General features: G+C 55.8%; 2 non-coding genes and 1 pseudogene across 2 annotated transcripts; all 3 read right to left on the bottom strand.

Moving 5' to 3' along the window:
- LOC144419232 (large subunit ribosomal RNA) overlaps positions 1-565 on the bottom strand; it is a 3,695-nt pseudogene extending 3,130 nt beyond the window's left edge.
- A 288-nt stretch (positions 566-853) lies between these two features.
- Positions 854-1,007, bottom strand: LOC144419236 (5.8S ribosomal RNA). Its single transcript, XR_013473931.1, has one exon. It is a non-coding gene; the product is annotated as a 5.8S ribosomal RNA (ribosomal RNA).
- Positions 1,008-1,305: 298 nt separating this feature from the next.
- Positions 1,306-3,115, bottom strand: LOC144419228 (small subunit ribosomal RNA). The gene has a single exon (XR_013473928.1). It is a non-coding gene; the product is annotated as a small subunit ribosomal RNA (ribosomal RNA).
- Positions 3,116-12,500: the final 9,385 nt, after the last annotated feature.

Raw genomic sequence — 12,500 nt, 5'->3', positions numbered from 1 at the left:
GTGACCCGCGCCGGTCGCTAGTGCGCTGAGACGGTGCGCGAGCCGACTCGGCAGCGGCGCCTTAAGCGTCCGCGAACCGAGACGGCGCGCCCCCGCACCCAACTGAAAGCGAGCCGGCGACCTGACGGGCCCTCCCGTTTGCCTCTCAACGGTTTCACGTACTCTTGAACTCTCTCTTCAAAGTGCTTTTCAACTTTCCCTCACGGTACTTGTCCGCTATCGGTCTCGCGACCGTATTTAGTCTTAGGTGGAGTTTACCACCCGCTTTGGGCTGCATTCCCAAACAACCCGACTCCGAGAAGACCCGAAGCGGCCAAGGCAAGCGCCCCTATGGGCCTAACACCCGCCGTGGGACGAGGCCTCGATCAGAAGGACACCGGCGCTCGCCGTTAGCCGCACTGGGACTTCCGTACGTCACAACTCGGCGCGCTCGAAAAGCGCGCAGATTCGACGCTGGACTCTTCCCGGTTCACTCGCCGTTACTCAGGGAATCCCTGTTGGTTTCTTTTCCTCCGCTTAATAATATGCTTAAATTCAGCGGGTGCTCTCGCCTGAACTCAGGTCGTATGTGTCAAGCGGGCCGCTTCTTACACGGCCCGCTGGCATCGCAAGTCGTCGCCGCCGGCGCCGACCGAGCGCGTACCGTCGCCGCCTTGGCCCACGGTCGGTCTTGATCTCGTGACCGGACCGACCGACCTGGACCCGCCCCTCGAACGTAGTTGAACACGTCGAGGGGCCGGCGGTGTACGGGACACGCGGTCGCGCCGAGAAAGCTCGGCGACCGCTTCAACTTGGGGCGACGCCCGGCCGTCTTCGCAGAGGCCAGGCGACGGCCCTCGGGTGAGGACGAACGCGACCCTGAGGCAGACGCGGTCCCGGGATTGACCCGAGACCGCAATTCGCGTTCAGAAGGTCGACGTTCAATGTGTTCTGCAATTCACATTACTTCTCGCACTTGGCTGCGTCCTTCATCGACTCGCGAGCCGAGTGATCCACCGTTAAGAGTCGTCCTCGACGTTTCGCCCGGCGCCGAAGCGCGCGGACGTCACACTGTGGGATCGACCACAAAACCACCACCGACAACAACTGCACAAAAACACCAACAAACGGCGCCGAGCGACCGCCGGGCTGGGCCGGCGGCACATCGAGCGCGGTGCCCAGAAGCCACCATCGCACTCGGCTGCCTTGCTATGCCAACGTGTTACGCGTGTCGCACGGGGCGGAACCCCGATTGACGGCCGCCCTCTCGGCGGCACCCAAAGACAATTAAGTGCGCGGTCGGCCGGGGCCTACCACCACTTTCGGTAATGATCCTTCCGCAGGTTCACCTACGGAAACCTTGTTACGACTTTTACTTCCTCTAAATGATCAAGTTTGATCGTCTTCTCGACACGCCGACGCGGCCGTTGCCAGCCGCGACGGGGCCGATCCAAGGATCTCACTAAACCATTCAATCGGTAGTAGCGACGGGCGGTGTGTACAAAGGGCAGGGACGTAATCAACGCAAGTTGATGACTTGCGCTTACTGGGAATTCCTCGTTCAAGGGAAACAATTGCAAGTCCCTATCCCAATCACGAATGAGGTTCAACGGGTTACCCGGACCTTTCGGCCTAGGTTAGACACTCGCTGCTTCACTCAGTGTAGCGCGCGTGCGGCCCCGGACATCTAAGGGCATCACAGACCTGTTATTGCTCAATCTCGTGTGGCTAAACGCCACTAGTCCCTCTAAGAAGTTAGACGCCGACCGAGAAGGTCGCGTAACTATTTAGCATGCCAGAGTCTCGTTCGTTATCGGAATTAACCAGACAAATCGCTCCACCAACTAAGAACGGCCATGCACCACCACCCACAGAATCAAGAAAGAGCTCTCAATCTGTCAATCCTACCTGTGTCCGGGCCGGGTGAGTTTCCCCGTGTTGAGTCAAATTAAGCCGCAGGCTCCACTCCTGGTGGTGCCCTTCCGTCAATTCCTTTAAGTTTCAGCTTTGCAACCATACTTCCCCCGGAACCCAAAGACTTTGGTTTCCCGGAAGCTGCCGGAAAGGTCGTCATGGTAACGCCTCCCGATCGCTAGTTGGCATCGTTTATAGTCAGAACTAGGACGGTATCTGATCGTCTTCGAACCTCTGACTTTCGCTCTTGATTAAAGAAAACATTCTTGGCGAATGCTTTCGCAGTAGTTCGTCTTCCGCCGATCCAAGAATTTCACCTCTAACGGCAGAGTACGGACGCCCCCGTCTGTCCCTCTTAATCATTACCTCGTGCTCCGAAAACCAACAAAATAGAACCGAGGTCCTATTCCATTATTCCATGCAACACTATGCAGGCGAACAGCCTGCTTTGAACACTCTAATTTTTTCAAAGTAAACTTATCGGCCACCGCCGACACTCAGTCAAGAGCACCGACGGAGAACCGAAGGTGAGGCGAACGCAACCAGTGACACGCCTTGCGACGGACCGGCGGCGCTCGCCCAAAATCCAACTACGAGCTTTTCAACCGCAACAACTTTAGCATACACTGTTGGAGCTGGAATTACCGCGGCTGCTGGCACCAGACTTGCCCTCCAATGGATACTCGTTAAGAGTTTTAGGATGTACTCATTCCAATTACAGGGCCTCGTTAGAGTCCTGTATTGTTATTTTTCGTCACTACCTCCCCGTGTCGGGAATGGGTAATTTGCGCGCCTGCTGCCTTCCTTGGATGTGGTAGCCGTTTCTCAGGCTCCCTCTCCGGAATCGAACCCTGATTCCCCGTTACCCGTTATCACAAAGGTAGGCACGTAGCGTACCTTCGACAGTTGATAGGGCAGACACTTGAATGATACGTCGTCGGTGCAGAGACCGTACGATCCGCGTGGTTATCCAGAGTCATCAAACGTCACAGGACGAACCCGGTCGGTTTTGATCTGATAAAAGCGCGCCTCCCGAAGTCGGCGCTTAATGCATGTATTAGCTCTAGAATTACCACAGTTATCCACTTCGCTTACGAGACCAAATAAACCAAGACTGATTTAATGAGCCATTCGCAGTTTCGCTTTACGAGAACTCGTACTTGCACCTGCATGGCTTAATCTTTGAGACAAGCATATCACTACTGGCAGGATCAACCAGATAGCTGCGACAGCTGCGCTCGGCCCTTGCTGGGCCGCCCGGCGCGTGCTCGTCGCATTCGTTTAAGACCGAGGCGATCGCCTGCGGCCGTACTCGGCTTCGACAGTCGCTGGCCGCGACGTCCACGCTCTCGCCGGCAGTGCCAGGCGGAGCGATTTGCGTTTTTTCTTTGCTCGCCCTCTCTCGGGCTCGATCCATTCAGTTTCGCACAAACAAGAGCTCTGCCGGCCGCCTGCAGCGGTGCCTAAAACCCGGGCATAACAATGCGACCGTTCTGCTAGGCCGACAAGCGCTCAAGCCAGACGCTCGATCGAACGCCCCCTACACATTAGTCGAGACAACGGCTCGCTCATTAGCATCGCGTTTGTACTTTAACTTTTTTCGGCTCGGCTTCTTTCGACGCCGATGCCGGCGACGCAGCACTCTCTCGCCCGCCAGCCACCGAGAAAAGGGTGCGCTCCGACCGGCCCCGCACCGCTCTTTCTTGGCTCATTCGAAATTACTGTCTTTCGCTCTGACATGCCTTACCTAGGGTTAGGTTAGTATGCTTGCACGTTTGTACTTTAACTTTTTTCGGCTCGGCTTCTTTCGACGCCGATGCCGGCGACGCAGCACTCTCTCGCCCGCCAGCCACCGAGAAAAGGGTGCGCTCCGACCGGCCCCGCACCGCTCTTTCATGGCTCATTCGAGTTTACTGTCTTTCGCTCTGACATGCCTTACCTAGGGTTAGGTTAGTATGCTTGCACGTTTGTACATTAACTTTTTTCGGCTCGGCTTCTTTCGACGCCGATGCCGGCGACGCAGCACTCTCTCGCCCGCCAGCCACCGAGAAAAGGGTGCGCTCCGACCGGCCCCGCACCGCTCTTTCTTGGCTCATTCGAAATTACTGTCTTTCGCTCTGACATGCCTTACCTAGGGTTAGGTTAGTATGCTTGCACGTTTGTACATTAACTTTTTTCGGCTCGGCTTCTTTCGACGCCGATGCCGGCGACGCAGCACTCTCTCGCCCGCCAGCCACCGAGAAAAGGGTGCGCTCCGACCGGCCCCGCACCGCTCTTTCATGGCTCATTCGAAATTACTGTCTTTCGCTCTGACATGCCTTACCTAGGGTTAGGTTAGTATGCTTGCACGTTTGTACTTTAACTTTTTTTGGCTCGGCTTCTTTCGACGCCGATGCCGGCGACGCAGCACTCTCTCGCCCGCCAGCCACCTAGAAAAGGGTGCGCTCCGACCGGCCCCGCACCGCTCTTTCTTGGCTCATTCGAAATTACTGTCTTTCGCTCTGACATGCCTTACCTAGGGTTAGGTTAGTATGCTTGCACGTTTGTACTTTAACTTTTTTCGGCTCGGCTTCTTTCGACGCCGATGCCGGCGACGCAGCACTCTCTCGCCCGCCAGCCACCGAGAAAAGGGTGCGCTCCGACCGGCCCCGCACCGCTCTTTCTTGGCTCATTCGAAATTACTGTCTTTCGCTCTGACATGCCTTACCTAGGGTTAGGTTAGTATGCTTGCACGTTTGTACTTTAACTTTTTTCGGCTCGGCCTCTTTCGACGCCGATGCCGGCGACGCAGCACTCTCTCGCCCGCCAGCCACCGAGAAAAGGGTGCGCTCCGACCGGCCCCGCACCGCTCTTTCATGGCTCATTCGAAATTACTGTCTTTCGCTCTGACATGCCTTACCTAGGGTTAGGTTAGTATGCTTGCACGTTTGTACTTTAACTTTTTTTGGCTCGGCTTCTTTCGACGCCGATGCCGGCGACGCAGCACTCTCTCGCCCGCCAGCCACCGAGAAAAGGGTGCGCTCCGACCGGCCCCGCACCGCTCTTTCATGGCTCATTCGAAATTACTGTCTTTCGCTCTGACATGCCTTACCTAGGGTTAGGTTAGTATGCTTGCACGTTTGTACTTTAACTTTTTTTGGCTCGGCTTCTTTCGACGCCGATGCCGGCGACGCAGCACTCTCTCGCCCGCCAGCCACCTAGAAAAGGGTGCGCTCCGACCGGCCCCGCACCGCTCTTTCTTGGCTCATTCGAAATTACTGTCTTTCGCTCTGACATGCCTTACCTAGGGTTAGGTTAGTATGCTTGCACGTTTGTACTTTAACTTTTTTCGGCTCGGCTTCTTTCGACGCCGATGCCGGCGACGCAGCACTCTCTCGCCCGCCAGCCACCGAGAAAAGGGTGCGCTCCGACCGGCCCCGCACCGCTCTTTCTTGGCTCATTCGAAATTACTGTCTTTCGCTCTGACATGCCTTACCTAGGGTTAGGTTAGTATGCTTGCACGTTTGTACTTTAACTTTTTTTGGCTCGGCTTCTTTCGACGCCGATGCCGGCGACGCAGCACTCTCTCGCCCGCCAGCCACCTAGAAAAGGGTGCGCTCCGACCGGCCCCGCACCGCTCTTTCTTGGCTCATTCGAAATTACTGTCTTTCGCTCTGACATGCCTTACCTAGGGTTAGGTTAGTATGCTTGCACGTTTGTACTTTAACTTTTTTCGGCTCGGCTTCTTTCGACGCCGATGCCGGCGACGCAGCACTCTCTCGCCCGCCAGCCACCGAGAAAAGGGTGCGCTCCGACCGGCCCCGCACCGCTCTTTCTTGGCTCATTCGAAATTACTGTCTTTCGCTCTGACATGCCTTACCTAGGGTTAGGTTAGTATGCTTGCACGTTTGTACTTTAACTTTTTTCGGCTCGGCTTCTTTCGACGCCGATGCCGGCGACGCAGCACTCTATCGCCCGCCAGCCACCGAGAAAAGGGTGCGCTCCGACCGGCCCCGCACCGCTCTTTCTTGGCTCATTCGAAATTACTGTCTTTCGCTCTGACATGCCTTACCTAGGGTTAGGTTAGTATGCTTGCACGTTTGTACTTTAACTTTTTTCGGCTCGGCTTCTTTCGACGCCGATGCCGGCGACGCAGCACTCTCTCGCCCGCCAGCCACCGAGAAAAGGGTGCGCTCCGACCGGCCCCGCACCGCTCTTTCATGGCTCATTCGAAATTACTGTCTTTCGCTCTGACATGCCTTACCTAGGGTTAGGTTAGTATGCTTGCACGTTTGTACTTTAACTTTTTTTGGCTCGGCTTCTTTCGACGCCGATGCCGGTGACGCAGCACTCTCTCGCCCGCCAGCCACCTAGAAAAGGGTGCGCTCCGACCGGCCCCGCACCGCTCTTTCTTGGCTCATTCGAAATTACTGTCTTTCGCTCTGACATGCCTTACCTAGGGTTAGGTTAGTATGCTTGCACGTTTGTACTTTAACTTTTTTCGGCTCGGCTTCTTTCGACGCCGATGCCGGCGACGCAGCACTCTCTCGCCCGCCAGCCACCGAGAAAAGGGTGCGCTCCGACCGGCCCCGCACCGCTCTTTCATGGCTCATTCGAAATTACTGTCTTTCGCTCTGACATGCCTTACCTAGGGTTAGGTTAGTATGCTTGCACGTTTGTACTTTAACTTTTTTTGGCTCGGCTTCTTTCGACGCCGATGCCGGCGACGCAGCACTCTCTCGCCCGCCAGCCACCGAGAAAAGGGTGCGCTCCGACCGGCCCCGCACCGCTCTTTCATGGCTCATTCGAGTTTACTGTCTTTCGCTCTGACATGCCTTACCTAGGGTTAGGTTAGTATGCTTGCACGTTTGTACATTAACTTTTTTCGGCTCGGCTTCTTTCGACGCCGATGCCGGCGACGCAGCACTCTCTCGCCCGCCAGCCACCGAGAAAAGGGTGCGCTCCGACCGGCCCCGCACCGCTCATTCTTGGCTCATTCGAAATTACTGTCTTTCGCTCTGACATGCCTTACCTAGGGTTAGGTTAGTATGCTTGCACGTTTGTACATTAACTTTTTTCGGCTCGGCTTCTTTCGACGCCGATGCCGGCGACGCAGCACTCTCTCGCCCGCCAGCCACCGAGAAAAGGGTGCGCTCCGACCGGCCCCGCACCGCTCTTTCATGGCTCATTCGAAATTACTGTCTTTCGCTCTGACATGCCTTACCTAGGGTTAGGTTAGTATGCTTGCACGTTTGTACTTTAACTTTTTTTGGCTCGGCTTCTTTCGACGCCGATGCCGGCGACGCAGCACTCTCTCGCCCGCCAGCCACCTAGAAAAGGGTGCGCTCCGACCGGCCCCGCACCGCTCTTTCTTGGCTCATTCGAAATTACTGTCTTTCGCTCTGACATGCCTTACCTAGGGTTAGGTTAGTATGCTTGCACGTTTGTACTTTAACTTTTTTCGGCTCGGCTTCTTTCGACGCCGATGCCGGCGACGCAGCACTCTCTCGCCCGCCAGCCACCGAGAAAAGGGTGCGCTCCGACCGGCCCCGCACCGCTCTTTCTTGGCTCATTCGAAATTACTGTCTTTCGCTCTGACATGCCTTACCTAGGGTTAGGTTAGTATGCTTGCACGTTTGTACATTAACTTTTTTCGGCTCGGCTTCTTTCGACGCCGATGCCGGCGACGCAGCACTCTCTCGCCCGCCAGCCACCGAGAAAAGGGTGCGCTCCGACCGGCCCCGCACCGCTCTTTCATGGCTCATTCGAAATTACTGTCTTTCGCTCTGACATGCCTTACCTAGGGTTAGGTTAGTATGCTTGCACGTTTGTACTTTAACTTTTTTTGGCTCGGCTTCTTTCGACGCCGATGCCGGCGACGCAGCACTCTCTCGCCCGCCAGCCACCTAGAAAAGGGTGCGCTCCGACCGGCCCCGCACCGCTCTTTCTTGGCTCATTCGAAATTACTGTCTTTCGCTCTGACATGCCTTACCTAGGGTTAGGTTAGTATGCTTGCACGTTTGTACTTTAACTTTTTTCGGCTCGGCTTCTTTCGACGCCGATGCCGGCGACGCAGCACTCTCTCGCCCGCCAGCCACCGAGAAAAGGGTGCGCTCCGACCGGCCCCGCACCGCTCTTTCATGGCTCATTCGAGTTTACTGTCTTTCGCTCTGACATGCCTTACCTAGGGTTAGGTTAGTATGCTTGCACGTTTGTACTTTAACTTTTTTCGGCTCGGCTTCTTTCGACGCCGATGCCGGCGACGCAGCACTCTCTCGCCCGCCAGCCACCGAGAAAAGGGTGCGCTCCGACCGGCCCCGCACCGCTCTTTCATGGCTCATTCGAGTTTACTGTCTTTCGCTCTGACATGCCTTACCTAGGGTTAGGTTAGTATGCTTGCACGTTTGTACTTTAACTTTTTTCGGCTCGGCTTCTTTCGACGCCGATGCCGGCGACGCAGCACTCTCTCGCCCGCCAGCCACCGAGAAAAGGGTGCGCTCCGACCGGCCCCGCACCGCTCTTTCATGGCTCATTCGAAATTACTGTCTTTCGCTCTGACATGCCTTACCTAGGGTTAGGTTAGTATGCTTGCACGTTTGTACTTTAACTTTTTTTGGCTCGGCTTCTTTCGACGCCGATGCCGGCGACGCAGCACTCTCTCGCCCGCCAGCCACCTAGAAAAGGGTGCGCTCCGACCGGCCCCGCACCGCTCTTTCTTGGCTCATTCGAAATTACTGTCTTTCGCTCTGACATGCCTTACCTAGGGTTAGGTTAGTATGCTTGCACGTTTGTACTTTAACTTTTTTCGGCTCGGCTTCTTTCGACGCCGATGCCGGCGACGCAGCACTCTCTCGCCCGCCAGCCACCGAGAAAAGGGTGCGCTCCGACCGGCCCCGCACCGCTCTTTCATGGCTCATTCGAGTTTACTGTCTTTCGCTCTGACATGCCTTACCTAGGGTTAGGTTAGTATGCTTGCACGTTTGTACATTAACTTTTTTCGGCTCGGCTTCTTTCGACGCCGATGCCGGCGACGCAGCACTCTCTCGCCCGCCAGCCACCGAGAAAAGGGTGCGCTCCGACCGGCCCCGCACCGCTCTTTCTTGGCTCATTCGAAATTACTGTCTTTCGCTCTGACATGCCTTACCTAGGGTTAGGTTAGTATGCTTGCACGTTTGTACTTTAACTTTTTTCGGCTCGGCTTCTTTCGACGCCGATGCCGGCGACGCAGCACTCTCTCGCCCGCCAGCCACCGAGAAAAGGGTGCGCTCCGACCGGCCCCGCACCGCTCTTTCATGGCTCATTCGAAATTACTGTCTTTCGCTCTGACATGCCTTACCTAGGGTTAGGTTAGTATGCTTGCACGTTTGTACTTTAACTTTTTTCGGCTCGGCTTCTTTCGACGCCGATGCCGGCGACGCAGCACTCTCTCGCCCGCCAGCCACCGAGAAAAGGGTGCGCTCCGACCGGCCCCGCACCGCTCTTTCTTGGCTCATTCGAAATTACTGTCTTTCGCTCTGACATGCCTTACCTAGGGTTAGGTTAGTATGCTTGCACGTTTGTACTTTAACTTTTTTTGGCTCGGCTTCTTTCGACGCCGATGCCGGCGACGCAGCACTCTCTCGCCCGCCAGCCACCTAGAAAAGGGTGCGCTCCGACCGGCCCCGCACCGCTCTTTCTTGGCTCATTCGAAATTACTGTCTTTCGCTCTGACATGCCTTACCTAGGGTTAGGTTAGTATGCTTGCACGTTTGTACTTTAACTTTTTTCGGCTCGGCTTCTTTCGACGCCGATGCCGGCGACGCAGCACTCTCTCGCCCGCCAGCCACCGAGAAAAGGGTGCGCTCCGACCGGCCCCGCACCGCTCTTTCATGGCTCATTCGAAATTACTGTCTTTCGCTCTGACATGCCTTACCTAGGGTTAGGTTAGTATGCTTGCACGTTTGTACTTTAACTTTTTTTGGCTCGGCTTCTTTCGACGCCGATGCCGGCGACGCAGCACTCTCTCGCCCGCCAGCCACCTAGAAAAGGGTGCGCTCCGACCGGCCCCGCACCGCTCTTTCTTGGCTCATTCGAAATTACTGTCTTTCGCTCTGACATGCCTTACCTAGGGTTAGGTTAGTATGCTTGCACGTTTGTACTTTAACTTTTTTCGGCTCGGCTTCTTTCGACGCCGATGCCGGCGACGCAGCACTCTCTCGCCCGCCAGCCACCGAGAAAAGGGTGCGCTCCGACCGGCCCCGCACCGCTCTTTCATGGCTCATTCGAGTTTACTGTCTTTCGCTCTGACATGCCTTACCTAGGGTTAGGTTAGTATGCTTGCACGTTTGTACTTTAACTTTTTTTGGCTCGGCTTCTTTCGACGCCGATGCCGGCGACGCAGCACTCTCTCGCCCGCCAGCCACCTAGAAAAGGGTGCGCTCCGACCGGCCCCGCACCGCTCTTTCTTGGCTCATTCGAAATTACTGTCTTTCGCTCTGACATGCCTTACCTAGGGTTAGGTTAGTATGCTTGCACGTTTGTACTTTAACTTTTTTCGGCTCGGCTTCTTTCGACGCCGATGCCGGCGACGCAGCACTCTCTCGCCCGCCAGCCACCGAGAAAAGGGTGCGCTCCGACCGGCCCCGCACCGCTCTTTCATGGCTCATTCGAGTTTACTGTCTTTCGCTCTGACATGCCTTACCTAGGGTTAGGTTAGTATGCTTGCACGTTTGTACTTTAACTTTTTTCGGCTCGGCTTCTTTCGACGCCGATGCCGGCGACGCAGCACTCTCTCGCCCGCCAGCCACCTAGAAAAGGGTGCGCTCCGACCGGCCCCGCACCGCTCTTTCTTGGCTCATTCGAAATTACTGTCTTTCGCTCTGACATGCCTTACCTAGGGTTAGGTTAGTATGCTTGCACGTTTGTACTTTAACTTTTTTCGGCTCGGCTTCTTTCGACGCCGATGCCGGCGACGCAGCACTCTCTCGCCCGCCAGCCACCGAGAAAAGGGTGCGCTCCGACCGGCCCCGCACCGCTCTTTCTTGGCTCATTCGAAATTACTGTCTTTCGCTCTGACATGCCTTACCTAGGGTTAGGTTAGTATGCTTGCACGTTTGTACTTTAACTTTTTTTGGCTCGGCTTCTTTCGACGCCGATGCCGGCGACGCAGCACTCTCTCGCCCGCCAGCCACCTAGAAAAGGGTGCGCTCCGACCGGCCCCGCACCGCTCTTTCTTGGCTCATTCGAAATTACTGTCTTTCGCTCTGACATGCCTTACCTAGGGTTAGGTTAGTATGCTTGCACGTTTGTACTTTAACTTTTTTCGGCTCGGCTTCTTTCGACGCCGATGCCGGCGACGCAGCACTCTCTCGCCCGCCAGCCACCGAGAAAAGGGTGCGCTCCGACCGGCCCCGCACCGCTCTTTCTTGGCTCATTCGAAATTACTGTCTTTCGCTCTGACATGCCTTACCTAGGGTTAGGTTAGTATGCTTGCACGTTTGTACTTTAACTTTTTTTGGCTCGGCTTCTTTCGACGCCGATGCCGGCGACGCAGCACTCTCTCGCCCGCCAGCCACCTAGAAAAGGGTGCGCTCCGACCGGCCCCGCACCGCTCTTTCTTGGCTCATTCGAAATTACTGTCTTTCGCTCTGACATGCCTTACCTAGGGTTAGGTTAGTATGCTTGCACGTTTGTACTTTAACTTTTTTCGGCTCGGCTTCTTTCGACGCCGATGCCGGCGACGCAGCACTCTCTCGCCCGCCAGCCACCGAGAAAAGGGTGCGCTCCGACCGGCCCCGCACCGCTCTTTCATGGCTCATTCGAAATTACTGTCTTTCGCTCTGACATGCCTTACCTAGGGTTAGGTTAGTATGCTTGCACGTTTGTACTTTAACTTTTTTTGGCTCGGCTTCTTTCGACGCCGATGCCGGCGACGCAGCACTCTCTCGCCCGCCAGCCACCTAGAAAAGGGTGCGCTCCGACCGGCCCCGCACCGCTCTTTCTTGGCTCATTCGAAATTACTGTCTTTCGCTCTGACATGCCTTACCTAGGGTTAGGTTAGTATGCTTGCACGTTTGTACTTTAACTTTTTTCGGCTCGGCTTCTTTCGACGCCGATGCCGGCGACGCAGCACTCTCTCGCCCGCCAGCCACCGAGAAAAGGGTGCGCTCCGACCGGCCCCGCACCGCTCTTTCATGGCTCATTCGAGTTTACTGTCTTTCGCTCTGACATGCCTTACCTAGGGTTAGGTTAGTATGCTTGCACGTTTGTACATTAACTTTTTTCGGCTCGGCTTCTTTCGACGCCGATGCCGGCGACGCAGCACTCTCTCGCCCGCCAGCCACCGAGAAAAGGGTGCGCTCCGACCGGCCCCGCACCGCTCTTTCTTGGCTCATTCGAAATTACTGTCTTTCGCTCTGACATGCCTTACCTAGGGTTAGGTTAGTATGCTTGCACGTTTGTACTTTAACTTTTTTCGGCTCGGCTTCTTTCGACGCCGATGCCGGCGACGCAGCACTCTCTCGCCCGCCAGCCACCGAGAAAAGGGTGCGCTCCGACCGGCCCCGCACCGCTCTTTCATGGCTCATTCGAAATTACTGTCTTTCGCTCTGACATGCCTTACCTAGGGTTAGGTTAGTATGCTTGCACGT

This window comes from Styela clava, unplaced genomic scaffold (genome assembly GCF_964204865.1).
Source record: "Styela clava unplaced genomic scaffold, kaStyClav1.hap1.2 HAP1_SCAFFOLD_78, whole genome shotgun sequence".
NCBI classification, from domain to species: domain Eukaryota; kingdom Metazoa; phylum Chordata; class Ascidiacea; order Stolidobranchia; family Styelidae; genus Styela; species Styela clava.
This window is presented reverse-complemented; position numbering and strand designations above follow the sequence as displayed.